Source organism: Charadrius vociferus, unplaced genomic scaffold, assembly GCF_000708025.1.
Source record: "Charadrius vociferus isolate BGI_N301 unplaced genomic scaffold, ASM70802v2 scaffold1640, whole genome shotgun sequence".
NCBI classification, from domain to species: domain Eukaryota; kingdom Metazoa; phylum Chordata; class Aves; order Charadriiformes; family Charadriidae; genus Charadrius; species Charadrius vociferus.
Genome location: NW_009646613.1, coordinates 14909 through 20848, shown reverse-complemented (window position 1 = coordinate 20848; position 5940 = coordinate 14909).

Here is a 5940-nt window from a genome sequence, read left to right as displayed (position 1 = left end):
AGCGGGCAAGGGTTGCTCCCTTCCTGCCCTGACATACCAGCCTTTCCTCTAAAGCAGACAGCAAAGCCTCTGCCATCCTCCAAAACCACCCTGATTTGTGCCCAGCAATTCCTCAGAATAATTGGCTCAGAGCGATGGACCACCAGTGCCGACACGGGGCCTGGAGCACCATGTTATCAAGAGCACCGCGGGTATTACCCTGCACATATCAGGGAGCCGCGGCTGTCCCTGGGGACAGACAGAGCCACACTGGCCTGGTCCCTCACCTGGTTGGGGCCTGCAGCCACAGAGATCCTGCAAGATCTGCTTGGCAGAAAGGTGCGCTGGCCAGTGGGTCCCCACCGATGGCCATCTCACCAGCCAGCGTGAGGTGGAAAATGGCTGGAGGGGGGCCAGGAGTCCGAAAAGCAGAACATTAATTAGCAGGCTGTGCTGTGATCTCAGGAACTGAACCGTTAAAGCGATTTATTCTTCATGGGGTAATTACATTCTCCCTTTCTCTGTTATCCGTCCCCTGATCTGTGTTCAGCTCTTGGAGGTGCACACACAAACGTGTGATCCTTGATTCAGCGAGGAGATGTCCTGTTTGCCCCTTCTGTTTTTTTTTTTTGCCTTTGCGTTACAGTTTCTGTAATACACAAAAACGTGCTATTTATATTGAATCAAAGCTTCCAGACCCTTGTATAACTCAGGGATTTCACCAATTAACCACTATGGCCAGATGCTGCCGTGGCACATTGCAGCGGTGGTGTTACACCACTAATTTTGATCAAGAGCTTCCGACCTGGTTTTGTATCGTGTTATCAAATACCTGTTTCTGCGGCTTTACGTGCCAGCAGGTTTCTGCTGCATTTTTTAAAGCTGTGTTAACACTTCACATGGACGAGTTTGGGAAGCTCCTGTAGCCACAGCTATGCTGGGGTTCGGAGCTGGTCATCCTAATAGTCCCTTCTGGCATCTGGTCTGTGCACACAGGAATAAGTAGGAGCCTTTAGAGGAACAGTTCTTTTTTCCGGTGAAATCTTTCTTAGTAATAAACGAGCATTCGATACAGGTGTATTCTCTTCTTAAAAACACTGCATCCTTTTGTCTTTCATGCCATTTGCTTAGCACGTCACACGCTCGCACCACCTTGCTGCTTACATGCATGTCAGCGTCACACTTTTTACTCACAAACGTGATACCTGGACGCCTGCCCAGTCCCTGCTCAATCCTGTTCGGCTTTCAGATGCTTCATTCGGGCCGTAAACATTAGAGGGAGCTAAAGACTGCTGTGTGCGCCCAACTGGGTGGCTGGATGGTTGGACGCTTCTGATTTCTGGCAGGGGTGATGGAGAGCCTGGTCCCAGTGCAGCGGGGCACTGGCTGGTTGGTCCCACAGCCCTTCGGCTCCAGGAGCGCTACCAGGAGAGTCACCAAGAGACCCCTGCCCTGCCCAGGAGGTGCAGGAATGTCCAGCCCAGCCCATGCTGGTGGGGATGGAGGTGGTGGAGGCTGAAGCCTCTCTGCCGTAGCGTTCCCTGCTCCCAAATCCCAGCAAATCCACAGCTGGACCACCCTGGAGGAACAGTGGTGTCTCTGAGGGCTTGGTGTGCCTGCTAGGGAGCATCCATGCTTCTCCATCACATGGGGAGGAGATTTGACTCCGTCACACAGGAAGGAGATTTGATGCCCATCAGAGCCCTCTGGCTGACCCGGGCTCCAGCAAGTGGTACAGTGCTGCGATCCCCCCCTATTCGACGCCGATCTTCCCGGCACCACCACCCTTCTCTCTGCCTTACTCACCGTGCCGGCCCTGCTGCAGCTTGTTAGACAGATCCTATTTATTGGGCACATGGTGACATAAAGAAGGATGATTCGTATCGTGGCAGTATCCAGAGGCTCAACTCGGGACCAACGTAAAGAAACAAGAAGGGATGATATGGGTAGTACAGAAATCTGCGTGAGACAGTCGCCTTGGCTCTGTGGGATGGGGCAAGGTGTTTGCTACAGTGTCTGTGGACCAACACGGCGGTGATCAGACAGTCTTTTGTATTAGACAAAAGAAATACAGTCAAAGAATAGTACCGTATGGGAGACTTTGACATCCACAAAATAAATCTGAGAACAAACACTCCTAAAAATGGCATGGCGCTGTTATTTCTGAATCTGATAGCCAACAGATTTCTTCACAAATCAGGCACTCGGCAAAAGGCAGCACTATTTTAGATGGGGTAATCACAAGATGATAAAAAGCCTAACCACAGCAATAACTCAGGGTGGGGGAATTGCTGTGATTCAGTTGGTGTCAGAGGAAGGCTGACCAAACGTAGGGCTGGAAATAAAGGGTCTCAGTTGCACAAGGGCAAACTACGAGCAGCGGGAATGAAACCAGTGGGACCGGAGTGCTCAGAGTTCGATGGCAGAGGATAACTCGCCTTTATTTACCTTGTAGAGGCAAAAAGAAAACCCAAAACATTTGGAATACGTATTCCAAGCAAAAGCTAGGAATGCGGAGGTAGCTCTTACCTGACTGAGCAGCACATCTCAAAGGAGTGATGTTAAGGGGAAATGAAGCTCCGAGAAAGACTGCACGGCAAAGACAGACACGTCTTGGGTGTTAGCCAGAGGAGGGCTGAAGCGGGACTTGCCAAACCCCATGCTTTAGCAGCACGCCTTTATTTAAACCTTCAGCCAGGTGAGAAGATGACTCTCAAGGACCATGACCCACTCCAGCCACGGGCAGCAGCATTGTCTCCGAGGGGCACAGCCAGAGATGCTCTCCTGGGCTTTGGGAAAAAAATGACACTGCTCCACTCCTGCTGACTGACCGCAGCTCCCAGGGCCTGTGTAATTTCACCTGGAGCCGAAATCCTGTGGGAAAGCCGAACCTGCATGCTGTGGCTCTCCAAAAGCCACACTTCACCATCCGAGCCCACAAACACAAGACTGACCAAGGCCTTTTCCAGCCAGCGGTGGAGGTGGCCGTGCCGTGCGGTACCACCAAGGCTCATCCTGGTGCAGAGGGACTGGTCCACCGCAGGACGTTCAGGTGCAGCAACTGACTACAGGCAGGGCCAGACCCAGGGTCTGCCAGGGTGCACATCAGTCCCTGAGATGGCCACAGAGGGAGAACCTGCACACCAGCCAGAAAATGACACCAAAATGGCACATTCTACCAAAAAAACCCCACCCCAGATTGGTTTGGTTGCCTGGACAGGAGTGGTGATTTGCTGCAAAATGCACAGTAGTTCTTTCCTTTTCTGCCCTGTCCGTAAAACATTTTAAAAGCACAAAAAGGAAAAATAAAACCTTTTTTTGATCCAAAACAGCTCTTTACACCTTCCTCGCCACATGCCCAGTGGGGATTTGGGGCTTTCGAACTGTTTAGGAGAACAGTCTGGGGCTGAGGCGATGCCTGTTTCCTCCCTTCAGGGTTTTTTTCGAGCAGATGATAGTGAATCAAAACTTTGGTTAATCATCCAGCTTGTCTCCTGTCACCAGAACAGCCAGGCTTAGACCCAAATTGCTGAAGACTCTTCACTGCCCATCCTCCTCGGTACCCCATGCCGAAGCCAGGCGTGACCCCACCAGCCACCCAAGTGCCACGGCTGCTCCTATCCAATTGTGACCTGATGGCTAAATTAAATCCAGAGAACCGGAGAGCTGACACAAGCCACCACGTCACCCAAAGCCCGACTGACCTGCTACGTCACCCGGGCCACCCCGTCAGTTCTGCAGTGGCCCCTTTGCTCTCATAGTGCCACCAGGCCAGCGTGGGTGGCATCGCTCTTGCTGCGGGGCTTTTCTTCAACGCAAATCACCGCAGACTTATTTATAGCACCCTTATCCCAGCGGGAAAGCCTATTTTGGGCTGATGCTCAAGCACCAGAGGAGCGCAGGTTATTTTAACTCAGCATGGGTTTATTTTCGGAGCTGCCCTTCTCTGCACGTGCTCTGAGATAGTTTCCAACTACCAGGCGCTTTTTGAGAGTGGTGAAGCCAGGGGTAGGGGGAAAGAGCGACCATGTGAAAAAATTTTACAGATTAAAAACTAAACCAGCCTCCAAGCAAAGCTCCCTTTGACACCATCAGTATCTTGGAAGGTAGATCGGTTGCAGGATAGGCCACGAGCAAAGGGCAGGAGAGGAGCAGACAGCCGAGGGCCCAAGGACAGGCGAGACAACACACAAGTGAGGAAGGAGAGCAGGACACACAAGGCAGGGGAAGAAAAGGAGAACCGAGAGCTGGGTAGATGCTCCTGAAAATGCCAGGGGTGTGATATGGCAGCCACAGGCACAGGAGGGAGCAGTAGCTTTGTTCAAGAGGCTGGAACAGCACAGCGGGATGGGACGTGCTCTTCTCATCATCGTCATCTCCATCCAGGGGACCTCAGCTTTGGTCCCCCCACAGCCCATCCTGGGAAGAGAGACTCTCCCTGGATCCGGATGCTGCAGGAAGCAGCTGCACCAAGCAGTGGGCATGGACTTCGTGGCAGCGAGTTGCTGCGGGGCTTTCTCGCCTCAGAGCCACCCCGGCCAGCGGGCAGAGCCAGGAGCAGCAGCTACTGGTGTGTGGCAGAGCTTGCAGCCCCATCCTCAAAACCTGGGGGTCTGCTGGGGCAGCAGTGCCAGGTGGGGTGTCCCCACCAGCCATGGCCAGAGGGCTCAAAGCTCCATGTTGCAGTACGCCTGGAAAAGTTACTTGTACCAGGCCAAAAAATACCTTTAAAGATTAAAATGCATTAAAAAAAAAAAAAAAAAGTCAACAAGGTCTTCCCTGCCTACAAAACAAAGCACAGCAGGGCTCCTGCAGCCCTTCTCCCACATCCTGATCACCAGCCTCCAGTCCCTGCTGCTGCTCATGTCCCCAACCCTCCCCAGCATCCCACCATACACGTTCCTCATGCCTCAGTTTCCCCCTTGTGGTGGTGCAACACCCACCTCCCCCCTTTAAGCCACTCTGTACTTGGCACCATTTCCTCCCCACCTGCGCCTCGTAATAAAACAATGGGCCAGAACATCACCTGATGGTCCAACATGAAAGAAAGAAAAGGTGGAGCTATGGATCAGAACACTATGGGAACCTCGAGCATGCCTGGCTCCGACCAAAAATAATAACTATAATAGAACACTCCTGACAATATAGGGATTGTGGCAAAAAAGTGGGGCAAATACCAGGACCCCAGGATCTAGCAAGTTCTGGGCTTGCATAACTGGGGGAAAGTACCAGAATATTCCATTGTCCGAGCTGGGATGGAGTGGAAAAGTATCTGATGAAAGTCAATTATCTCAGATCCTATACGGAGCAGTTCTAGTGTGACCCTTTGAGCTCTTTGGATGGCAGTGGGCTGTGGCCACCACCTCCCCTGAGCTGGGACACCACTCAGGCTGACACCTTGAGGACTGGAACAACTGACAACCCCTCTCGACTCTCAATTACCGCCCGTTGAGGAATCCCAATACAGTGTATTTACTCTAAACTTGGGAAAAGGGAAAATTTTAAGTATAGGCTCACGTCTCTTTCAATCCACAGCTCCACCTTTACGCTGCTGCTAACACACATGAGCTTTTACAAATGTTCTTCCATTTGTAGGCATCAAAACGGGGACATGTCAGCTTGATAGTCACCTGCTACTATGGGATTTTCGATCCCTGCAGTTAGAGACCCGTGTGCACTTACATGCTTTTGCTTATATGTATTAATTTGAGACGTATGCTTTTGCTCATAGGTGTATGTATTGATTTGGGATACCTTATAGTAAGTCAGCGCTAATCTTGTCATCTCTGAATCTGTACAATTCTTTTGTTAAATCACTTTGTAAAACTTGACATCAGTTAATGATTAAGTGCTGCTAAAATTCAAACTCAAATCATTAATAAATTTTAAATCGCTGCTAAATCATAACCACAAATATTTCCATCCATGACACCCCTCCACAACCTGACAGATAAGGGGGGG